Source organism: Peromyscus maniculatus, chromosome 2 (genome assembly GCF_049852395.1).
Source record: "Peromyscus maniculatus bairdii isolate BWxNUB_F1_BW_parent chromosome 2, HU_Pman_BW_mat_3.1, whole genome shotgun sequence".
Classification (NCBI taxonomy): Eukaryota; Metazoa; Chordata; class Mammalia; order Rodentia; family Cricetidae; genus Peromyscus; species Peromyscus maniculatus.
The window spans coordinates 162,479,722-162,505,970 of record NC_134853.1 but is presented as its reverse complement, the minus strand read 5'-3'; the positions used below and the strand labels follow the sequence as shown (position 1 = coordinate 162,505,970).

The window sequence follows — 26,249 nt, the reverse complement described above, 5'->3', positions numbered from 1 at the left end:
TATTTGGAAGGGATACCTGAAGTGTGAGATGTGGTTTGAAGAAGCCTGTAAGATGAGTCTTGTCTGATTCTGAGGATTCTAGTCATTTCTCCCACAGAAAGGGGAAAGTCAGAGTGCTGGATTTGATGACCACGGACACTCACTTCTGGAGCATATGGGCTGGAAACTATGAAGGAGACTGCTCTCAACAGGTCGTGAGACATGAGCAGCCCATGGAGACATGTCATGACCCAGGGATGAAGAACAATTTGAAGGTGATAACTGACCTCAAACTTGTGGACAACAACACCAAAGATTATGCCACTCACTTGGTGCAGTGGGCCCAGCAGAGAAAAGGTTCCATTCATCTATGCTGTCTGAAGCTTCAGATTTGGGAATCATGCATCTCCAATGTCATAGAGATCTTAAAATCTATAGATCTCCACTGTATAAGGGAGCTGCACCTGCGTGATTTGTGGATAGACGACATGGCTGCTTTTGGACCTTACCTGGGGCAAATGAGAAACTTTCACACTCTAGTCCTAGAGGGCATCACCAATACCTTCAGGATGGATGAATCCCAAGGGCTGGAAGAGGAGTGGATAAGCACATTGCTCTCTCAGTTCCTCAAATTCCATTGCCTACAGCATGTCTATATAAATGATATCTACCTTCTAGTTGACTGCATGAGAGAATGGCTCAGGTAAGGAAGGATATAGAGGGTCCACCCGACCGGATAGAACCCACCTCTTTTTCTTGTAGGTGAGTAGGTTAGTAGGCCAGTCCTTGATGGTCTGGCCACTGTAAACCTTGCATATCCAAGCAGATGAATTCTGTGCTAAGATACGTGTGACCAGGCACCAGCATGCCTCTAATTGCTCTTTTGAGAAAGGTTGTTGGGCATCCAGAAAGGGATTGATGAATGGGAAATGTGTGACACTGGCATTGAAGTTGTGAGAACAGGATATGGCAGTGTTGAGGAAAGGACTCTACAGGGAAACTCCTATGATGCTGCTGAAGCTTGTCTGGAAGAGGGAGTTCTTCCTACAATCACCATGCTTGCTCCCTCCCCTGTTAGGAAGATGACTGGTTTTCTACTGTGCCCTGAGCCTGGCCCATGCTGATACACACAGGCCTCACACTAGAATGCTGTGATGTTTGTGAGCAGACCACCAAGGGGGTTGACCTCCATGGGCAGAATGAATTTGGGAGAGGTGCCACCTGCTTCCTTATCAATTCTACCATCGTCTTCAACACCATGTGACAGACACCCATCTCTGTTCTCTCACCAGGTCCCTGAAGAAACCCTTGGAGACACTATCCATTACTTACTGTCACCTCTCCCAGGCAGACTTGCATCATCTGCCCCAGTGCCTGAACCTTTCTGAGCTCCGGCATCTGCACCTGAGCTCTGTACTTTTAGATGAGTGGCTTGGACCACTTGGACTTCTCCTGGAACCAGTCAAAGCCACTTTAGAAAGCCTAGAACTGGAGAAATGTTGGCTAGAGGATTCAGAATTCAAGGTGTTCTTGCCTGCCCTGAGCCAATGCTCCCAGCTCACCAAGGTCAATTTCATTGATAATAATCTGTCTCTGCCTCTCCTCATGCAACTGCTTCACAACATAGCCAAACTGAGCAAGCTGACCCAGGAGCTTTACCCTGCACCTCTGGAATGCTACGATCATAGGGGCCTAGTACTTGTAGATCAGTTTGACCAACTTTGCCCTGAACTCTTAAGTATAATAAGGACAAAAAGAAAGCCGAGAAAAGTGACTTTTGCTACAAGACAATGCTATAAATGTTTCAATCATTCTATCTATGAGCTGGAGAGCAGGCATTGCCTGTGCTGGCAATAAACTGGGAAAGGTTACTGCTTGGTACTGTTGTATTGTTTGTTGGTGTTCTGACAGATCAAGCTTGCCCTGAGACCGGGGGCACGCTACCCATTAGTTAACCATAGAGGCCAGTCAGTGGTGGCACACACCTTTAATCTCAGAACTTGGAGGCTCATTCCTTTAATTCCAATACTTGGGAGTTGGAGACAGGATCTTGGCCTCTCATTAGGTCAGAGTAACTGGAGAGGTAAGAAATCACTTGTGGTTTTTCCTTTGCTTCTCTGAACTTCTACATTATTACCCCATACTTGACTCCTGGGTTTCATTGATAAGACTAAATAGGATCATGCTTGAGTTCTGAGCTATGGAAGCCTACTGGGTGTGGGGGGATCGGTATGGATGAAATCCTCCCTGGGATTTATTGCGGCTTGAGACTGTTCCTCACAGAGATCCCGTAGCATGAGTAGCTGTACCCTTTTGCCCATTGCATATAATAAATGTTCTGTGTTTTGGAGTTCCTGGTGCGGCTCCTTCACAGCACACTGACCACTCATCCCCAGCAGTTCTCTACCTGTGTCTGTGGTTTTTTTTTTTCTTTCCCTGTCACAATAAGCTAGTCACTCTCAAAGTTGTGCAGCACATGAAATCCTAGGGAATGTTTTCAGCATCCTGGACTCAGAGCACATGGCTTCACATGGTGCTCAATGCTTTCGAAACAAAGTTGTATGAAATGAGATCTAATCAGGTGCCAATATGAGATCTTGGTATCACACAATTTTTTTCTTCATCATGTTTTTTGTTATTAGAAATAGAGATAGGAATTCCTACACTTGATGTGTCATGTTTTTTTTTTTTTTGCTTATAAACTGTATGGCCGTGGCAGGCTTCTTGTTAACTATTCTTATATCTTTTTTTTTGTGATATATATTTTTTATTTTACAATACCATTCAGTTCTACATATCAGCCATGGGTTCCCCTATTCTCCCCCCCTCCCACGCCCTCCCCTTACCCCCAGCCCACCCTCCATTCCCACCTCCTCCAGGACAAGTCCTCCCCCGAGGACTGTGATCAACTTGGTAGACTCAGTCCAGGGAGGTCCAGTCCCTTCCTCCCAGACTAAGCCAAGTGTCCCTACATAAGTTCCTGGTTTCAAACAGCCAACTCATGGAATGAGCACAGGACTTGGTCCCACTACCTAGATGCCTCCCAAACTGATCAAGCCAATCAACTGTCTCACCTATTCAGAGGGCCTGATCCATCTGGGAGCCCCTCAGCCTTTGGTTCATAGTTCATGTGTTTCCATTCATTTGGCTATTTTTTTTAATAATTGAGTAAAACTGAAATTTATTATATGCCACAGTCGTCCTAGGGACCTCCATGCTATATATATAGCCTCTATGGTTCTATGGGTTGTTGTCTGATTGTTTATTTTATATCTAGAATCCACCAATGAGTGAGTACATACCATAACTGTCTTTCTGGGTTTGGGTTACCTCACTCAGGATGATTTTTTCTAGTTCCATCCATTTGCCTGCAAATTTCATGCTTTCATTGTTTTTCTCTGCTGAGTAGTACTCCATTGTGTATATGTACCACATTTTTTTCATCCATTCTTCTGTTGATGGGCATCTAGGTTGTTTCCAGGTTCTGGCTATTACAAATAGTGCTGCTATGAACATAGCTGAGCATATATCTTTATGGTATGAATCAGCATTCCTTGGGTATATGCCCAAGAGTGGGATGGCTGGGTCTTGAGGTAGTTCCATTCCTAATTTTCTGAGAAACCGCCATACTGATTTCCACAGTGGTTGTACAAGTTTACATTCCCACCAACAGTGGAGGAGTGTTCCCTTTGCTCCACATCCTCTCCAACATTGGTTGTCATTGGTGTTTTTGATCGTAGCCATTCTGACAGGTGTAAGGTGGTATCTCAGAGTCGTTTTGATTTGCATTTCTCTGATGATTAAGGATGTTGAGCATTTCTTTAAATGTCTTTCAGCCATTTGTAGTTCTTGTTTTGTGAATTCTCTGTTTAGCTCTTTAGCCCGTTTTTTAATTGGACTGTTCAGTGCTTTGATGTCTAGTTTCTTGAGTTCTTTATATATTGTGGAGATCAATCCTCTGTCAGATGTGGGGTTGGTGAAGATCTTTTCCCAATCTGTTGGCTGTCTTTTTGTCTTATTGACTGTGTCTTTTGCCCTGCAAAAGCTTCTCAGTTTCGAGAGGTCCCATTTATTAATGGTTGTGCTCAGGGTCTGTGCTGTCAGTGTTTTATTTAGGAAATGGTCTCCGGTGCCAATGCGTTCAAGAGTGCTTCCTATTTTCTTTTCTATTAAGTTTAGTGTAACTGGATTTATGTTTAGGTCTTTGATCCACTTGGACTTGAGTTTTGTGCATGGTGACAGATATGGATCTATTTGTAATCTTTTACATATTGACATCCAGTTATGCCAGCACCATTTGTTAAAGATACTTTCTTTGTTCCATTGTATAGTTTTGGCTCCTTTGTCAAAAACCAGGTGTTCATATGTGCATGGATTAATGTCAGGGTCTTCAATTCGATTCCATTGGTCCGTATGTCGGTTTTTATACCAGTACCAAGCTGTTTTTATTACTATAGCTCTATAGTAGAGTTTGAGGTCCGGGATGGTGATGGACACATGGGAGTCCTTGACTTGTGGGAGTGGGTTGGGAGTGGTGACTGGGATGGGGCAGAAAGAGGGAAGATGGGGAACTTTGATTGGTGTGCAAAACAAATTTTTAAAAATTCTTAATAAAAAAAGATAATAATAGGGGTAAAAAGCAGTTTGTGTTTTGCAGCTCATGGTGGTGCATGCCTTTAACCCCAACCATTGTGTGGTTGTGGCAGACCAAACTCTGAGTTCACACCTAGCTGGGTCTAGATGGAGAGCTCCAGGACATCCAGGTCTACAAAAAGAGAGACCCTGTCTCAAAACAAACAAATACACACAACAAAAATAATCCCTGTGTTTCCAGGTCACATACTTTATTCCCATCAGTCTAGAAGAAGAAGAAAGCAGGGAGATCTTCATGTGTTTGAGGCTGCCTGTATAAGATATTTTTCAGTATCTAGATGAAAAGACTTTTTCTTTTTCTTTCTTTCTTTCTTTCTTTCTTTCTTTCTTTCTTTCTTTCTTTCTTTCTTTCTTTCTTTCCTTCCTCCCTCCCTCCCTCCCTCCCTCCCTCCCTCTCTTCTCTCTCTCTCTCTCTCTCTCTCTCTCTCTCTCTCTCTCCCTCTCTCTCTCTTTCTTTCTTTTTCAAGACGGGGTTTCTCTGTGTAGCTTTGTGCCTTTCCTGGAACTCACCTGGTAGTCCATGCTGGCCTTGAACTCACAATGATCCACCAGGGTCTGCCTCCTGAGTGCTGGGATTAAAGGCATGTGGCACCACTGCCTGGCGAAAAGAGTTTCTTTTGGGAGAGAGAAAAAGCTGAGATTTCCCTGAAAGACAGGAGCCCATTATACTGAATTTTATTTGTTCATTAATTTAGTAGCTGTTTATGTACTCCATTTTTATTTCTTTTCTTGAAGAAGAGTCTTGCTAGGTAGCTTTGTAGATCTGATACTCCAGTTCCTGACAATCCTCCTACTTTAGCATTCCACCTAGTAGGTGAACTCCTGTGAGCCAACACACCTGGCTGAGTTTTATTCACATGTGTTCTGAGTGTTGGTCAGATTGGCGTTACTAACTTCCTGACCAGAGACATGCACACAAAATCTCCTAAACATATCCTTGCAGAACTGTGGGTGAACATTGTCACAACTATGCAATCTTTTCTAGAATATATAACCGAGTTGCATGTTCTCTCATTCTTCAGTTATGTTAGCTACTCAGAAGGCTGAGGCAGAAACATGGCTTGCATCTGCTCCTGTTAGACAATGGTTCTGAAGATATAGCCAACTGGAAATGTATTTGCCTAGCATCACAAACCCTAGGCTTTCTCTAAAGCATTGCATGGACTAGACAAGCTAGAATAATCCTGTCATCCAGAACTAAGGTCATCTCTGGCTATCGAACAAGATAGAAACCTGCATGACTATATAAAAACCATTTCTTAGAACAGTTTGTTTTTTATGCCAAATGCTGTTTATTGAAGGAGAGAAGAGGTCTTAAATACAGGCTTACAGCACAATGGGAGAACTCAGGAGGGCAGAAGTTCGCTACAGATGTTTTACAATCTTGCATCTAAGCTGTTAACGCCCATTATGTGGATACACAGACAAGGAACTTCCCTTAAGCATTCAGGAGGGTGAAATTTGGCAGGGAATTAGCATAGGGAGGATATCAAGATCAAGGTCAGCAAGCAAGACAACAGTTACCCAATCTGGGGGCCAGGGCCCTACAGGTACCCCTTTTACAAAAAAAAAAAAAAAAAGAAATGAGCTTCTGACTTCGGTTGTGTGGGATGTCAGCAGGTCACCTTACCGGTCATGGAGATGCCTGCTCAGGCCACATAGGTGCTCTGTCTTAGGTTGGTGAGCGCCCCCAGGCATTACCTGTCTCTGAATACTCATTATCATACAGGCTCAATCATGTGTGAGCTGCAGAGTTTACTGCTGCTGAAGATCTCAAAGTGGCACTGGGCTTGCAATCTGTGTGTTCGACACAGAAAAGAGCAACCTACCCACCCATAGCCAGTAGGTTAAAGGCAGCTGAGCCATTCCCTTCCTTAATGAGCCTTACTGCATATTGGAGTCCTTGTACTCAGAACAGTTTTAAATCTGTGTCATGGAAGGAAATGGTGCCCTTGGCTTTCTGACAGAAGAGGGTATTTCTGTAAAGACCAGTCCAGCAGAGTGAACAGAAAAAAAGTCACCAATAATGAGAGCTGAATCAGGCATTAGTGAACACACTGTTAATGCCAGCATCTTGAATGCAGAAGCAAGCTGATCTACATAATATGGTTCAGAATAGGACTGGAGAGATGGCTCAGAGGCTAAGAGCACTAGCTGCTTTTCCAGAGGTCCTGATTTCAATTCCCAGCAACCATGTGGTGGCTCACAACCATCTGTAAGGAGATCTGGTACCCTCTTCTGCTGCCCAAGCATATATACAGTTGGAACACTGTATACATAAAAAATAAATAAGGCTTTAAAAAAGAGTTTCAGAAAAGCCAGAACTACATTATAACACCCTGTTTTAAAAACAGAGTGTGGTTTGCATCAGATGCTGCCTCACATTTTTCACAACAGGAGACAAAAAATAGGATTGTCACTTCTTCTAGGCAAAGAAACAAATTTTGAACCCCTTTAACTTCAGTGCTCCAAGAAAGAAGGGGACTGATCTCTGTGTGCAGGGCCCACAGGGCTACATGATGACCCCAGTCCATTTGTGTCTGCACAACGAGACCATGTCTTCATCAACATTTATGAGCTGGATGGTGGCTCAGGTGTTTAGAGTAGAGACTGCTATCTGAGTACCCAACTAAAATTGTGAGCACCCATGTAACGTAGCTTAAAACCACCTGAAACTGTGAATCCAAATGGATCCAATGCCTCTGGCCTCTGTGGGTATTTGTATCCCTGTATACATTTCTCATCACAGACACATGCATGTATATAGTTAAAAATAATAAAAACAAATGTTTAAAAAGTGGGGAAAATGAAGTTTTCTTCACTTATTTAATAAATAAATAAATGTATTGCACATTGTTAAATTAAATACTTATTCAGTAATTAGTTTGTATATTCACATTCCCAGGTACACATTTAGAAGAAAAAACTTTTAGCGGGGAGTATTGGTGCACACCCTTAATTCCAGCACTCAGAGGGCAGAGGCAGGTGGATTCCTTGAATTCAAAGCCAACCTGGTCTACAATGAATGTTTTAGGACAGCTAGGGCAGTTACATAGAGAAATCCTGTAAAGAAAACTAAAAATTCATTGATATTCTATTTTCAATGATACTATCTACATGTTATAGGTAAGCACTTTCCTTCTGAACCATCTCCCTTCCCTTTACAAATCTATTCGGTAATTAGTTGGAAGACTCATTCATGTATTCTTGCTGTTTGAGACAAGATTTCACTCTGTAGTGCAGGCTACCCTGAGATTCTAGGAGTAGACAGGTTGGTTGCAAATACAAGGAAACCTGCCTGATTGACTCAGCCTACTGAGTGTTGAGTTACACATTAGCCTGTTGTTTCTACTGTCATGAGTAGGAAATGGACATGCATCCAGGGCTACCCACTAATTCACACTGTGAACCATGCCACCTTCCAGCTAGTGGTACTGCGCCTTTAACTTTATAGTATTTCAACGAGTTTTACAAACAAAGTCTGAAACATTTGTGTTGGATAAGACAAGCAGGGATATGTGTCTGTCACCATGAGGCAGGAATCATCCCTGAAGGTGGCCTGTGGGTAGTACACTCAGTGGTCTCTGCATGGGGTGATCCACCTCCAGAAGGTCAGGCACTGACTCAATCCTATAGAATTATAAGATTTTTCATTGCAATCTGTGATAGTCATTTTTGTTGGATTGCTTGGTGGATTTTGTGTGTTTACTTTTGTTATGAGACAGGCTATCAAGTGCCCCAGGCTAGCCTTGAACATGCCATGTCCCTGGGGGTTGACTTGAACTTCAGGAGCTTCATACCTTGCCTCCCTAATGTAGGAACTGCAAACATGGGCCACCATGACTCACTTGTGGGTAAATGTCTAAAAGACTTTGAAGTTACATACACCCTTTCCTAAAACTGGCTTCCAATGTTCATCAAATTCCTGAATCCCCACTCAGAACATCCACATTGTTTCCTAAACCAACTTTACTTCCATTTCATGGCATACCTAATTCTTCTGACTTCCTAAGGCTTCAGACACACACGTAGGTAAAATACTCAGACACATGATGTAAAATACAATCATTTTTGTTCTGTTTGTTTTTTCAGAAACAAAGATATGTCTGTATGTTACTCTGGCTGGGCTGGAATTCACTATGTCAACCATGCTGAGCTCCAGGTCACACAAATTCACCTACCTCTGCAGGGACAAAGACCTATGCCACCAATCCCATGAAAAATAAAACTTTAAAAATTATTTTCAAAGGCCAGACATATTAATCTGAAGTGAGTCATGGTGGAAAACAAAACAAACATACAAACAAACAACACTCTAGGCTTCTTCTACATAGTTTAAATATTTGTTTTGTTTTGTGTGTGCGTGCATCAAGTTCATGCAGTGCCTGGAAAGGTCATAAGAGGTGTTTGGTCCCTTGGAACTGGAGTTACAGAGGGTTGTGAGTCACCACATTGTTACTGGGAACCTAACCTAGGTCCCTGAAAAGAACAAGTGCTTTTGACTTCTCAGCTGTTTATCCAGGCACCTTCTGTTGTCATTTCTACTTTTTTTTGGAACATAATAGGTGGCCCTAGAAACATACATTCAAGTGACACTATACAGATGTAGCAGGGTATATTGAGGAGTATTTATATATGTACCTATACATATATGCATGTAATACCAATTAATGAAAAAGGAGATCATGCTTTTGAATATCAATGAGAAATATACAGCAGGGTTTTTAAGGCAGAAATGTTTAATTATATTAGAATCTCAAAAGAAAACTTATATAATTGGTTAAGGACATTCACAGTTATGTTTTAGGGAATTCAGCATCCATTCACAATATTGAATCATGGGCACCTAATCTCTCAGTGGCTACATGATTCAGTTGCTCAGGTAAGGAAGAAGGGAGAGCTCCTTCTGCTATTACAGCAAACATTTCTGTTTTTCCATATAGACTAGAGGGCATTTGATGACTGGCAGCCACTGTAGATATCATAATAATGATTGAGTCTTATCATATGGTGATTGGCTGCAGACTAGAATGGTATGACTTGAGTGAGGAGGCTGTACTGGGTTCTCACTGCTATCCCATGGTCACACTGGCCCTGGATATGTGTTCTACTCTACTCTAGGTCAACCCCATCACTATGTGCCAAACTAACCCCTTGGGCTCTCCTTTAGGTATCTGAAAGACCCCGTTGGAGTCCCTGTCCATCTCTCTCTGCAAGTTCTCAGAGTCTTTTGTCCAGTTTCTGAGCCTGCATCATCAGACATCTGGAATTGGGAGATGTCATTTCATCTGATCTGAGTACTGTGCCTCTCAGAGTTTTCCTAGAGAGTGTTGCAGACATTCTGCACAGCCTGGAATCAGAACATTGTAGGGTGAAGGACTCTCAGCTCAGTGCTCTCTTCCCTGCCCTGAGCCAGTGCTATCAGCTCATCAGGGTCAATTTCTATGACAATGATGTCTCCATGGTGTCCTAAAGGTCCTTATGTATTACATAGGCTACCTGACTCAGCTGATCCTGAAGTTGTACCCTGCCCCTCTGGAGTGCTATGATATGGGTTATATCATCCAAGTAGACAGATGATCATGAACACACTTTGAACTGTAAGGCATCCATGCTCCATTTTCTTTGCTACTCAGTTCTGCCTTGAAAATTGCCATCTCTGTTTCTATGACATGAAGACCACACTTTGTCTTTGTTGGCAGTAAATAGGGGAAGGTTACTTTTGGATACCTAGAAAAGAAAGTCTATGGACAAGTCTCCCATCAACAGGAACCTGAACACACATCTTCTGACTCTGTTCAATGTGTTAGAAACAAAATGGTGTGTGGTAGAGTCAGACCACAGGAGCTCACTTTGACATGGAAAACAATGGGACTTGGCTTTCAAGTGGTGTCAGAGTGTTCTGCATTTCAAAATGTGGATCCAGTCAGGACTGGACCAGAATCTTTTGTTCTCTAAAGGACATTCTTCCCTTGCATTCTCTTTCTTTCTTTTTTGGTGTCATGTAGCCTAGGCTGGTCTTGAACTCCTTGTCCTTTTCCCTACACTCCATGATTGCTGAGGTCACTGACTTATACTCCCAAGCACAACTGCTGTGGGATGGTCTGTATGTCAAATTGCTCTGATTCGTCAATAAATAAAACTCTGATTGGCCAGTGGCCAGGCAGGAAGTATAGGCGGGACTAACAGAGAGGAGAATTGAGAGAACAGGAAGTGGGGGGGAGACACTGCCAGACACTGCCATAACAAGCAGCATGTGAAGATCCCAGTAAGCCACAAGCCCCGTGGCAAGGTATAGATTTATGGAAATGGATTAATTTCAGCTATAAGAACAGTTAGCAAGAAGCCTGCCAAGGCCATACAGTTTGTAAGCAATATAAGTCTCAGTGTTTACTTGGTTGGATCTGAGGGGCTGTGGGACTGGCGGGTGACAAAGATTTGTCCTGACTGTGGGCAAGGCACAAAAACTCTCGCTACACACAGCTTGTAGGTAAGCAGACTATGGAGTGCAAATCTTCAGGGCTCCCAACCTCTGCTGGCTTTCTGCACATTAAAGTCTCCAGGGGATAGACAAAGGTCCCTTTTTTCTTCATAAGGATTGCCAGTCCCAACTGCCTCATAATAAATGTGAAGTGGTAAATTTTCTTATTTTGTTAATGAGTCCCTTAGCCTGGCCATTGTGTTTTGTTGTGTCTGTTTAATCAAGTAGCAATAAAGAATTTTTTGTAAAACCTTTTGTGTTTTTCTTCATTCTTATGTTTTTTATAAATATTGGTAGCCTTTGCTCATTGGACAAAAGATGCCTAAATCCAAGTTTGATAATTTGAGTTTGATTCATGAGACCCACATGGTAGAGGGGACCACCAACTCCCAAAGTTGACCTCTCAGTTCCATGAGCAGGCAATGGCAGGTATGATGTTATGTTCAGGCACACACAAAATAAAACAAATAAAAATATACATATATTCTAGGGGGCTGGAAAGATGGCTCAGTGGTTAAGGGCACTGACTGCTTTCCCAAATGACCCGGGTTCAAATTCCAGCATCCACATTGCAACTAAAAACTGTCTGTAACTCCAAGATGTGACACTCCCTCACAGACTAATATGCAGGCAAAAAAATGCACATAAATAAATGTTAAAAAAATTAAATATATATATATATATATATTCTAGTGGACTAATGTGTAAATATGTTTTTAGATGCATGCTGATTTCTATAAAACATAACAAACTCTGAAGGACCTTTCACCAATTATAATCTGAAGAAAAGTAAAAACTTGAGCTGAAGAGGGCAGTCAAAAACACATGATGTTTGTGCAGAGAATCTTGGCTCAGGCAGAGACGATATCTGAGCTCTGATGGTGACCTCTTACTTCAGAAGGCCAGCCCTTCTTTCGGCACGTAGCATCATGTCTTTGTTAAATATGCACTATAAAAAATTCCTTAATATTTCCTTAGTAAATGGAGAGTGGGAAAGGCCCTCTGGCCCCCAAATGACCTCAAACACATGATCCTTCTGCCTCAGCCAACAGAGTTCTGAGATTACAGGTATGCACCACCATGCCTAGCATCACTGAATAAAGTTTTCTATGTTGAAGGATGGTGCTAGTGTGTGTAGTGTGAATGTCTGTGGATGCCTAGGTGGAGTCCATAGGTCAACATTACTTCTCCACTTAAGCCTTTTTGCCAGCCTGGTGCTCACTTCTTGGGGTAGACTGGCTGGCCAGTGGTCTCCCAGATTCTGTCTATTGTCCCCTCATCATAAGGTTTGCTGATACTCCCCCTCATCACAGGTCCCAGTTTTTTATCAGTTTGCTGAAGAATCTGAACTCAAATCCTCAAGCTTGTGCAGGAGTCAATTTATGAGAGTTAAGATATGATGCATCAGTTTATGCCAGGGTTGTGCTCGACTGAAAATGTTTGTTAACTCACAGGTAGGACCAGTTATTCAGCCTCAGTATTTGAAGGCAAATCCAGTATTTGGATGTAACTGTTACAAAATGGAGTCACTCAGGGCTGAAAGTTACCATATAGGGCCATAATATATAAGACCAAAAAAAAAAAAAAAAAAACAGAACAGGGTACAGACTGACATCTAACATCAGAGTTAAATAGCTATAGCAAGCCAAGCATAGTGACACATTGTCCTAATTAGTCTTATCAATAAAAACCCAGAGTAGATATTAGGGTAAAGGCTGAAAGATCAGAGAAGCAAAGGAGCAACCACAATCACTTTTTACCTCTACTAAATCTCAGACTGATTTGGGGGGCATCCTGTCTCGTTGAATCCTCAGACTGAATGGGGGGCCAAGATCATGTCTCCATCTGCCATATATTCCTGTCTCTAGCTGCCTAGTGCTGGGACTAAAGACATGCACTACTACAACATGGCTCTGTTTCCCTTTTGGACTGGTTCAATCTCATGTAGTCCAAGGTGGCCTTGAACTCCTAATCTTCATGCTTCCTTCTCCCAAGTGCTGCGATTAAAAGTGTGTGCCACCACTGCTTGGCCTCTATGGCTAACTAGTGGCTAGCTCCAGCCTCTGAACTCCAGGCAAGCTTTGTCAGAACACAAACAAAATATCATACAACACATGTCCACTATCTAAAAACATAGGAGGTAGAGGCAGGAGAATCAGGAGTTCAACAGCCTAAACTATAAACTGAGATCATGTCTCAAAATAAAACCAAAATAACAACTTGAGCCAAAGACATGTGAGATCAACATCAGAACAAGGAAGAATCAGGCCTGTTGGCACAACCCATTATCCCATCTTCTCTGGAGACTGAGGCAGCAGAATTACAAGAACACATGATAAAGCCTTCTAGAAACCCACTTCTTTTTAAGGTAATTAAAAATAGAACTTTAAGCTGGGAGGTGGTGGTGTTCACCTTTAATCTCAAAGACAGGAGGATTTCTGTGAGTTCAAGGCCAGCCTGATCTACAGAGTGAGTTCCAGGATATGCAGGGCTACACAAGAGACTCTGCCTCAAAAAAAACAAAATTAATAGATTGATTGATTAATTATATAAAAAATAGAACTTTTTTCAAAAAGAAGTTTATGCCAGGCATGATGGTACATACCTTTAATCCCTAACGTTGGAGGCAGAGGCAAATGGTCTGGTGAGTTAGAGAACAGCCTGGCCTACATAGGGAGTTTTAAGACAGTCAGGGCCATGAAGGTATGAGGGAGGAAGATTTATTAGTATAGCTTAAAGGCTGAGGTCCAGTGAACCAACAATGGCTGTCTATCACCTGAAGTTCCAAAAGTCACTTGTTGTTTATTCCATCAGGTTAAACCAATAGATTCACAATAAAACTGATTCAGATAAAAATCATTTACAATATGTATAAAATATACGTAGGCTTAAAAGAAACAAAAAAAGATAAATTAATATAAAAAACCACGTAAAGATAAATATTACACATAGAATCTGGATTATGTTGTCTTTGGGATTTTTAACTACAGAAAACCTTTTGATCAAAAAAGATGTTAAATTAAACCAATATGTATATTTTAAAGGTACCTTGACTTCAAAATTTGGATTTAAGGATATGTTGCTTTGAAAAAGAGGTTCTGCTTTTGTTTCCACAGAAAGCCAGAGGTTGTAGATTTGTTCCAGATTAAGATACATCAGTTTTCACCAGCCCAGGCACCCTAAAAGGTCTCCGATGACACCATGGCCCAAATAATCTAACATCCAGAGCGGTTTCATGGCAACTGGTTCACACAATACAGCCTCATGGACTACCCTATAGGCCTAAAATTTTCTTTACGTCCCCATAAGATACAGTGCCCCCCTCCAACAGGAAGTAGTAAGAGATGCTACGCCCAAATTCCCAAATATACCAAGCTGACTTTAGAGGTGGAATTGGCTCACTCCCCTTCTAAACCCAGACATATTGCTTTAAAAAAATGGTTAAGAGATTCTTGTGTCCCAACAGAAGAGCCCTCTGGTGTGGGACAGAAAAAAACCAATGTTTTTATTTAAAACAGGTTGATTATAAATGTGATCTCTTTCTAAAAAAGAAAAGGGGATATGATATAGATATATAGGAGGATATAGAGATGATAAGATAAAAAGGTAGATTAATAAACCTACTTTTAAAGAATAACTTGTTTAAAATGTTTTACATTGGTATAGATTTTAGTTTATGTTTAAAATGTTTTACATTGGTATAAATTTTAGTTTATTGTTACAAACTTGAAGTTAATTTTGTTATACTATATATATATATATATATATATATATATATATATATATATATTTCTATTCTTGTTTGAGGTATTATGTTTATGTAACTCATTTAAAATTGTAATGGATAATTAAAAATAGATTAATAATTAGTCATCTATGATAATCATATTTGTAGCCATGTTAGTCTTCTAGATATACATAGATATATTTCAGATAGATAGGTAGTCTTCAAACACTTCATAGACTTAGAGAATATGGCATTTAAATAACTTAAAATTCTGTTGACATGAGACACAATTGCTCCTGGCTGCACCAATTTAATCCCGAGAGAATGTTGGGCTTCTAAGACATTTCCACTTAAAAGTTTGTCTTCCTGGCACAAAATGGCCTACTGGGCAAAGAACTGCCCTTGCCTTGACGGCTGACAGTACAAATACAATGCTGTCCTTCTGGACAAGCGGGACACAAGGAAAGCGACCACTGTACTCTGCCAAGACAGGGGAAGATGGTCTTTCAGAATTCCTGCTTCTGAAAATGGTCTGTCAGATACTCTAGGCATGTAGCCAATTTGAATGCACCAACAATACTAGAAAACATTAGGTGACTGTCCAGGCTGCTAGCTGTCTTGGTCTACTCTTGCAAGATTCCCGAAAGTTGCTTGCATCCATCTACCATTTCTCAGGTACCATTATGTTCCTTCTCAGGTTTTGATGTGGTTAAAGACTAGATAGTTGTAATTTCCTCAGTTATGATAAAAGATAAGTTAGATATAAAACCTTAAACTCACAAATATAAGATAGATAGGACATCTTCTTTAATATCGGAACTGTAATTCTTGCTCGATAATTGTTTTGTTATATGTAATTTTACCATGTTAAAGTTAAAACCTTCCTTTTTAAAAAAAGAAGAAAAGGGGAAGTGCTGTGGATATCGTTCTATATAAATAAAACACTGATGGCCAGTGACCAGACAGGAAGTATAGGAAGGACAAGGAGAGAAGAAAATTGGGGAAACAAAAAGAAGGAGGGAGACACTGCAGCCACCGCCAGGACAAACAACATGTAAAGACGCCGGTACGCCACCAGCCACCAGGCAAGGTATAGATTTATAAAAATGGGTTAATTTAAGATAAAAAAAAAACAGCAAGAAGCCTGCCACGGCCATACAGTTTATAAGTAATACAAGCATCTGAGTGATTATTTTATACTCGGATTGTGGGACTGCAGGGCTTGGTGGAACCTGGAGAGAAGCCCTCCGGCAACACATGAGGTTGAATGTCTCAAGTATCCTTCAGTATATGCTGTAATCCCAAAAAGTAGCTCTAATGCCAGTGAAGAAATGAACTAGCTAGCAAGAGCAAGAACAAGCTGGCAAAGAGAGAGGAAGCTACTTCTTCCATGTCCTTTAGTCACACAGCCAGCAGAAGGTGTGTCCCTGATTAAAGGTGGATTTTCCAAACTCCAAAGATCAGAATTCCAGATGAATCTTCTCTCCTTAAATATCTGGATTAGAATTGGATCTTCTCCAGACATAAATCCAAACACCTGTGGACACCTGATTTTTATAAAGCCGGAAATACACAATGGAAAAAAGAAAGCATCTTCAACAAATGGTGCTGGTCTACCTGGATATCTGCACGTAAAGAATGCAAATAGAGCCAGGAAATAGTGGAGTACACCTTTAATCCAAGCACTTGGGAGGCAGAGACAGGCAGATCTCTGTGAGTTCGAGGCCAGCCTGGTCTACATAAGCGAGTTCCAGGAAAGGCACAAAGCTATAAAGAAACCCTGGCTCAAAAAAATGCAAGAAGATCCACTTTTATCACCCTGAACAAAATTCAAGTCCAAGTGGATCAAAGTCCTCAACATACCAGACAAACTGAACCTGTGTGAAGAAAAATAGGGAATAGCCTCGAACACAATGGCAAAAGAGACAAATTCCGAAACAGAACACCAATAGCATAAGCAACCATATCAACAATTAATGAATGGGACCTCAGGGAACTGAAAAGTTTCTGTAAGGCAAACTACAGCATGGGAAAAGATTTTCCCAAACTCCATATCCAACAGAGGGCTAATATCCAAAATACATCAAGAACTCATGAAACTAGACATCAACAAACCAAACAATCCAATTCAAAAATGGGGTACAGAACTAAACAGAGAATTCTCAATAGAGGAATCCCAAATGGAGGAGAAACACTTAAAGAAATGTTCATTGCTTATTAGGAAATGTTATCATTTTTACTATTTTCTACACAGAAAATATTTTCCAGTTTCAAATAACTCTGGACTTTTGAATTATAACCTGTTTTTATGTTCAAGCTATCTGTGTATTATTTCTCCTGCAGTTGTATAAAATGATTTTACATTAAAAAAAGTTTAAAGTTCAGGTTGTTTGACATATGATTTGCATACAATAAAACATTTATTTTTGGGTACAGTTTCATGCATTTATACTTGGAATGGTTTAAACATGTGGGTCGTGACACCTTTGGGGGTCAAATGACCCTTCCACATGGGTCACATATCAGATATCCTGCATATAAATATTTACATTATGATTCATAAACGTAGCAAAATTACAGTTATGAATAGCAACAAAAATGTGTTGTGGTTGGGGCTCACCACAACATGAGGAACTGTATTAAAGGGTGGCAGCATTAGGAAAGTTGAGATCCACTGGTTTAAAGAAAGACATGTAGCTAGCTACACAGTTAAAATGGAGAATATTTTTTCCCTTTGGTGGTTTGAAATGGACCCGTGGGCTCATATATTTGAATGCTTGGTTTCTAGTTGGTAGAACTGTTTAAGAATTTAGGAAGTGCTGGATCAGGCCCTCTGAATAGGTGAGACAGTTGATTGGCTTGATCAGTTTGGGAGGCATCTAGGCAGTGGGACCAAGTGCTGTGCTCATTCCATGAGTTGGCTGTTTGAAATCAGGAACTTATGCAGGGACACTTGGCTTAGTCTGGGAGGAAGGGACTGGACCTCCCTGGACTGAGTCTACCAAGTTGATCACAGTCCTCGGGGGAGGACTTGTCCTGGAGGAGGTGGGAATGAAGGGTGGGCTGGGGGTAAGGGGAGGGCGTGGGAGGGGGGAGAATAGGGGAACCCATGGCTGATATGTAGAACTGAATGGTATTGTAAAATAAAAAATATATATCACAAAAAAAAAAAAAAGAATTTAGGAAGTGTGACTTTGTTGAAGGAGGCTTGTCACTACAGGTGGTCTTTGAGGCCCATGCTCCATGTTAACCCTGCCTATCCATGAGCATGGGAGATCTTTCCATTTTCTGACATCTTCTTCAATTTCTTTTTTCAGGGACTTAAAGTTCTTGTCATATAGGTCCTTCACTTGCTTGGTTAGTGTTACCCCAAGGTATTTTATGTCATTTGTTGCTATTGTAAAGGGTGATGTATCTCTAATTGCCTTCTCAGCTTCTTTGTCCATTGTATATAGGAGGGCTACTGATTTTTTTTGAGTTGATCTTGTATCCTGCTATGTTGCTGAAGGTGTTTATAAGCTTTATCAGTTCTTGGGTGGAATCTTTGGGGTCACTCAAGTATACTATCATGTCATCTGCAAATAGGGAAAGCTTGAATTCTTCCTTTCCAATTTGTATCCCCTTAATCTCCTTATGTTGTCTTATTGCTCCGGCTAGAACTTCAAGTACTATATTGAATAAGTATGGGGAGAGTGGACAGCCTTGCCTCATTCCTGATTTTAGTGGAATTGCTTTGAGTTTCTCTCCATTTAATTTGATGTTGGCTGTTGGCTTGCTGTAAATTGCCTTTATTATGTTTAGGTATGTTCCCTATATTCCTGATTGCTCCAAGACTTTTATCATGAAGGGGTGTTGGATTTTGTCAAATGCCTTTTCTGCATCTAGTGAGACGATCATGTGGTTTTTTTTCTTTGAGTTTGTTTATATGATGTATTACATTGATGGACTTTCGTATGTTGAACCAGCCTTGCATCCCTGGGATGAAGCCTACTCGATCATGGTGCATAATTGTTCTGATGTGTTCTTGGAATCTGTTTGCCAGTATTTTATTGAGTATTTTTGCAACAATGTTCATGAGGGAGATCGGTCTGTAGTTCTCTTTCTTTGTTGCATCCTTGTTTGGTTTAGGAATCAGGGTAATTGTAGCCTCATAGAAGAGTTTGGTAATGTTCCTTCTGTTTCTATTATGTGGAACAATTTAGAGAGTATTGGTATTAACTCTTCTTTGAAGATCTGGTAGAATTCTGCGCTGAAACCATCTGGTCCTGGGCTTTTTTTGGTTGGGAGACTTTTAATGACTGTTTCTATTTCCTTAGGGGTTATTGGACTATTTAAATAGTTTATCTGGTCTTGATTTAACTTAAGTATGTGGTACCTATCCAGAAAAATGTCCACTTCTTTTAGATTTTCCAGTTTTGTGGAGTAGAGGTTTTTGAAATATGACCTTATAATTCTCTGGATTTCCTCAATGTCTGTTGTTATGTCCCCCTTTTCATTTCTGATTTTGTTGATTTGGATTCTCTCTCTCTGTCTTTTGGTTAGTTTGGATAAGGGCTTGTCTATCTTGTTGATTTTCTCAAAGAACCAACTCTTTGTTTCATTAATTTTTTGTATTATTCTCTTAGTTTCTAATTTATTAATTTCACCTCTCACTTTGATAATTTCCTGGCGTCTATTCTTCCTGGGAGACTTTGCTTCTTCTTGTTCTAGAGCTTTCAGGTGTGCTGTTAAGTCACTAGTGTGGGATTTTTCCAACTTCTTTATGTGGTGATTTAGTGCTATGAATTTCCCTCTTAGCACTGCTTTCATAGTGTCCCATAAGTTTGGGTATGTGGTGTCTTCATTTTCATTGATCTCTAGTAAGTCTTTAATTTCTTTCTTTATTTCTTCCTTAACCCATTGGTGATTCAGTTGAACATTATTCAGTTTCCATGAGATTGTAGGTTCTCTGTAGTTTGTGTTGTTATTGAAATCTAACTTTAAACCATGGTGGTCTGATAGAACACAGGAGGTTATTCAAATTGTTTTGTATCTGTTGAGATTTGCTTTGTGGCCAAGTATGTGGTCGATTTTAGAGAAAGTTCCATGGGGTGCTGAGAAGAAGGTATATTCTTTCTTGTTAGGATGGAATGTTCTGTAGATATCTATTAGGTCTATTTGGGTCATGACATCAGTTAAGTCCTTTATTTCTCTGTTAAGTTTTGATTTGGGAGATCTGTCCAGTGGTGAAAGTGGGGTGTTGAGATCTCCCACTATTAATGTGTGGGTTTTTTTTAAAAAAAAAGATTTATTTATTTATTATACAACATGTATGACTGCAGGCCAGAAGAGGGCACCAGATCTCATTACAGATGGTTGTGAGCCACCATGTGGTTGCTGGGAATTGAACTCAGGACCTTTGGAAGAGCAGTCAGTGCTCTTAACCTCTGAGCCATCTCTCCAGCCCCAATGTGTGGGGTTTTATATGTGGTTTAAGCTTAGTAATGTTTCTTTTACATATGTGGGTGCCCTTGTGTTTGGGGCATAAATGTTCAGAATTGAAACTTCATCTTGGTGGATCTTTCCTGTGATGAGGATGTAATGCCCTTCTTGATCTCTTTTGATTAATTTGAGTTTAAAGTCTGTTTTGTTGGATATCAGGATGGCTACACCCGCTTGTTTCTTAAGACCATTTGATTGGAAAGTCTTTTCCCAGCCTTTTATTCTTAGGTAGTGTCTGTCTTTGAATTTGAGATGTGTTTCTTGTATGCAGCAGAAAGATGGGTTCTGCTTTCGTATCCATTCTGTAAGCCTATGTCTTTTTATAGGTGAACTGAGTCCATTGATATTAAGGGATATTAACGACCAGTGATTGTTCATCCCTGTTATTTTTGGTGGTAGTGTGTGTGTACTTCTCTTCTTTGGGGTTTACTGTTGTGGCTTTATCTATTGCCTGTGTTTTCGAGTGTGTATCTGACTTCCTTCGGTTGGAATTTTCCTTCTAGTGCTTTTTGTAGGGCTGGGTTTGTGGATAGGTATTGTTTAAATCTGGCTTTGTCTTAGAATGTCTTGTTCCTTCCATCTATGATGATTGAAAGTTTTGCTGGGTATATTAGTCTGGGCTGACATCCATGGTCTCTTAGTGTCTGCATTACATCTGTCCAGGTCCTTCTGGCTTTCAAAGTCTCCATTGAGAAATCGGGTGTTATTCTGATGAGTTTACCTTTATAGGTCACTTGGCCTTTTTCCTTTGCTGCTCTTGATATTCTTTCTTTATTCTGTACATTTAGCTGTTTAATTATTATGTGTTGAGGGGACTTTTTTGGGGGTCTAGTCTGTTTGGTGTTCTATAGGCTTCTTGTATCTTCATAGGCATTTCCTTCTTTAAGTTGGGGAAGTTTTCTTCTATAATTTTGTTGAATATATTTTCTGTGCCTTTGAGTTGGTATTCTTCACCTTCTTCTATCCCTATAATTCATAGGTTTGGTCTTTTCATGGTGTCCCAAATTTCTTGGACATTTTGGTTCATGACTTTGTTGGCTTTAGTGTTTCCTTTGACTGATGAAACTATTTCTTCTACTGTATCTTCAATGCCAGAGATCCTCTCTTCCATCTCTTGCATTCTGTTGGTTATACTTGCATCGGAAGTTCCCGACCTTTTCCTCAGGTTTTCTATTTCCAGCATTCCCTCTGTTTGTGTCTTCTTTATTTTTTCAATTTCCCTTTTCAGGTCTTGGACTGTTTCCTTTATTTGTTTCATTGCTTTTTCATGATTTTCTTTCAGTACTTTATTGTTTTCTTCCAGTACTTTATTGTTTTCTTCCAGGACTTTATTGTTTTCTTCCAGGACTTTATTGTTTTCTTGAAGGACTTTATTGTTTTCTTCTAATTTGTTTGCCCTTTCCTCTAGTTGTTTACAGCGCTCTTCCCATTTTTTTGTCTTTTCCTCTACACAAGCCTCTACCTTCTTCATGATGTTACTCATAAGGCTATTTTCTTCTGTTTCTTCCAATTTTTGATGTTTAGGTCTAGATGTTGGAGGTGGGCTAGGTTCTGGTGATGGTGTATTGCTCTTCATTTTGTTGTATGTACTTCTGCCTTGATGTCTGCCCATCTCCTTGTGGTTCCTTCTTGGTCTTATCAGTGTACTTGATTCAGAAAGAGCTGAAAGATTCAGGAAGTCCCTCTCTCTCTTGTCCAGATGGGAGTTCTGTTGTCCAAATGGGAACTCCGGGCCAGGATGGAAGCTCTTATCTGGACCCAAAGTCTGGGGAAGGATGGGAGCTTTTGTCCAAACAGGAAGTCCGGGGTAGGATGTACACTCTTGTCCAGAAGGGAAGTCCAGGTCAGGATGTGAGATCTTGTCCAGGAGGGAAGTCCAGGGCAAGATGGGAGCCCTCTCTCTCTGGTCCAGAAGGGAAGTTGGGAGCAGGATGGGAGCTGGGGGCCGGTCTCTAAGTCTCAGGAAGTGGCTGGGGTCTCGGGCAGATGGGCGTGGTGGCAGGGCGTGGAGATTGCAGAGGCTGCTGGGGGGCTTGGAGAAGGGGATCCCTCCTGGTGGGGCTAGAAGGGGACCTGCCTGGTGGCCAGAACCTGGGGCCAAGTTGGGCAGGGCTTCCCGGAGTGGCTGGTGCCCAGGGATGGGGTCCGGGTTGGGCCCGGATACTCACCTCTGGTCCAGAAGGTAAGTCGGGGGCAGGATGGGCATTGCATTGTTTAAGGACACTAAACTTCCTTTATAATTTTAAATGGGAACGCCCATTATTTAAGCAGCAAGCTTCTTTTATAATTTTGAAAGGATACACTGGGTGTGTTGGTGCATCCCACACTGTGGTCAGGAGGCAGAGGCAAGGGCAGCCTGGTCTACAAAGATAGTCCTAACCAAGCCAGGGCTACAAAGTGAGACCCTGTCTCAAAACAAACATTTTAAGAGGATTCTTATGTAAACCACAAGACAATTATTCATACCAATAGCTCTCATATATATATGAAGAAAGAAAGACAGACAGACACAGAGAGAGAGGTGTTGCTATAGCCCTGGCTTGCCTGGAACTCACTATGTAGACCAGGCTGGTCTGGAACTCACAGAAATCAGCCTGCCTCTGCCTCCTGAGTGCTGAGATTAAAGGTCTAGGCCACCATGTGCTACTCAGTAACAGTGTTTTTAATTACCATGCAGTCCTTCTAACTTAATTCAAATGGCACAACTTGTCAATTTTTCTCAAACTCACTGAAGAAGGAGCTGTTCTGCTTTTGGGGTGAGGAGTGATTTAAGGGAGGCCACATGTCAAAGCTCAGTTCCATTCTGTTCTCATGTCTCTGCCTTCCTTTTGTTTCTCAGAAACAGTAAACTGAAGCATGGAGAAGGGATAAAGGAAGACAGAGATGCATTTCTTGAGCTTTCAGTGTACACCAAGCCCTAAACCTGCATCAGTACATTGGTTCCTAGAAGGGCCCCATCATCTAGGTGTGGCTCAATATCCTCATCTGATGTTGAGTTACTGAGGCTCTTACTTCAGGTCCCCTGCCCATCACCATCAGGCCTCAGCTGGGGAACTCAGCAGGAATCCTTTATTTAGAGCCAGGGGGCTGGAGAGATGGATAGGAGCACTTGATGCTCTTGATAGGGACCAAGGTTCAGTTCCCAGAATCCACATGGCAGGTCACAACTGTTTATAACTTTAGTTCCAGGGGATCTGATGCCTTCTTCTGTCCACTGTGGGCACTGCATAAACATGGTGCACATGCAGGCAAACCATTTATACATGTAAAGTGAAATAAATAAATCTTTAAAAAAAAACAACTTGCTCTGGGGCTGGAAATACAGCTCATTTGATGTGTGAATGCCTAGGTTCAGTCCTCTGCACCCTATAATCTCAGTGTGGTGGCACATGCCTGCAATCTCAGCACTTGGGAGGTAGATATCAAAGGATGTCAGAAGTTCAAGGTTATCTTTGGCTACATGATTTCTACTTGAGATCTTGTCAGTAGTAATAAAGCAGTGGCTTGTTTTTCTTGATAGGAAGTAGAAAAACACTTTATGTAGAAAGATTTTTTTCATTGATATGATCAAGTCCCAAAGGATACAATATTTTAATAAGATAGATCACTTAATAAAGTGTCCATGCTTGTGTGATGTTAGTATTTGATTCAAAGGGAATCTGGTTAATTTTACCAGCCATAACTAATGTAGGCCAAGAAAGGTTGCAACCTGGTAGGACCAGAGGCATGGTTTGCAGAGGTCTAGAGGCTCTAGCTAGCTGGGAGTCTACAACACGAGTGGGAAGGTTTGTGTATGCCCTAGTGTAAATTACCTGAATTCACATGTATTAATTTACATCAAGCCTTACCATCATGGAACCAGGATATAAAGATAGAGCCCTGTGCCTGTGAGAATTCCTCATAGCCACCCTGTCCCAAATAAGCTGCCTTCAGTGGGGTAGCATGCCTGACAACAGACACCATCACCAAAGAATTAGCACCAACACTGCCACAAGTCCATGCTAACAGTGATTTGTCCCCCACAGCGGGTAACTTGCATTTCTCTTTCCTTTCAAAACACCCCTTTACCTCCTTGCATACACCCATGTGAGCCAAGCATGCACATCTCAGGCTGCGATCCTCTGTGTTTCCCAAACAAACTACTCAGGAGAGTAGATCTTCAATTGTACATGTGTGTATGAACTCAAAGGACGGCCATGGATAGCCAAGAGAGAAGTTGACAATGGGAGAGAATTACTGAAACTACAACATTCCAAGCCAGGTGTGGTGGGTCACTTTCCTAATCCAAACACTGTGGTGATCTTGGTGGGGGCTAAGGCAGGAGTAGTACCATGAGTTCAAGTCCAGTATGGTCTACACATACCAGGACTTCTTGGTGGTGGTGGTGCAGCTTTTAATCCTAGTTCTTGGGAGACAGGGGCAAGCAGATCTCTGGGATTTTGATGCCAGCCTGGTCTACATAGCCTGGGCTATGTAGAGAGACTCTGTCTCAAAACAAACAAACAAACAAACAAATAACCAAAACACAAATATCTTTGTCACACATTTATTTAAACAATGAAAATTCCTCTAAATCCAACATACACACAGAGCAGTATAATGCTTTAAGGGTTCATAATGGTAGAGCAATTGCCTAGCATGTACAAAGTCCTATGTTTAATCCCCCAGTAGTATTACTGGTAGCCACTCACCCCCAATGCAATAGGACCACTCACTTGAATCAAGAGGCCTGTAACCTCTGTAGACCTGACAGAGGTCAGATGACGAATACAGTCTGTTTGCAGTGGTCAGCTTCGATATGGGCACCTTAAGACTAACAAAATGTTTCTTCTACTGTGTGTCCGCTTTACTGATTTGTCTGTTTGGTTTTTCAAGACAGGGTTTCTCTTTGTAGCCCTGGCTGACCTGGAACTCGCTCTGTAGACCAGGCTGACCACAATTCAGAGGTGCCTTTAATCCCTGCCTCTGCTCCCCCAGTGTTGAGATTGAAGACCTGTCTAAATTAAAGCATTTAAATACTTTTTATTATTTGTTTGGGGGTTTTGACTTGAGTGTGTGTCTGTGCATGATGTTCATGCACTGTCAAAAGATGCCAGAAGAGGGTTTTGCATCCTTTGGAACTGGAGTTACAGATAGCTGAGCTATGTAGGTGTTGGAAATGGAACCTAGATTCTCTATGAACAATGTTCTTCAAAGGCTTGGAACATTTGGTGAATGAGGGGAGCATTCTGTTGATCTTTGGGAGATTTCTGATGACAACATTACATCACTTGATAACACTTATTTTCAAGAATGAGAAACTAGACATGAAGGGGGATAATGACTTTGAAAGTGTGGAGAAGGAGGCCGTTTAAGTGCTATGTCCAGTGTGGGGGTCGGGTGGAGCCATGGTCTTGAAAGTTCAGCATATACAGAAACCAGTTCACTGGATGGGTTACAACTTAGAACTCTGAACTTTGTTTTTTTTTAGATAGAAGAGGTTTCACTTTATAGCCCACATGAAACTCACTATGTAGTTCAGGCTAGTCTCAAACTGGAAATCCTCCTGCCTCAGCCTCATGAACTGGTATTACAGACAAGCAGCACCAGCTAAAGTTTAAACTTTTAAATTTATAGAAAACTAGCTAGGAGACGGTGGCACAGGCTTTTAATCCCAGCACTGGGGAGGCTGAGGCAGGCAGATCTCTGTGAGTTTGAGGACAGCCTAGTCTACAGAGTGAGTTCCAGAACAGTCTCCAAAGCTACAGAGAAACCCTGTCTCTAAGAAAAAATTTTACAGAAAACTGCCAAGGTGTGATGATGGTCTTTAATCTCAGTCCCTGGGAGGCAGAAGCAGAAGGATCTCTGAGTTGGAGGCCAGACCAGGGCTGCCAAGAAGAGTCCCTTTCTAAAATATAAAACTTTACAGCAGACCTGAAGCAGACATTT

At 41.3% G+C, this 26,249-nt stretch overlaps 1 pseudogene; it reads left to right on the top strand.

Annotated features, from left to right (window-relative positions):
- Window positions 1-125: 125 nt before the first annotated feature.
- Window positions 126-25,675, top strand: LOC143271750 (oogenesin-1 pseudogene; annotated as a pseudogene).
- Window positions 25,676-26,249: the final 574 nt, after the last annotated feature.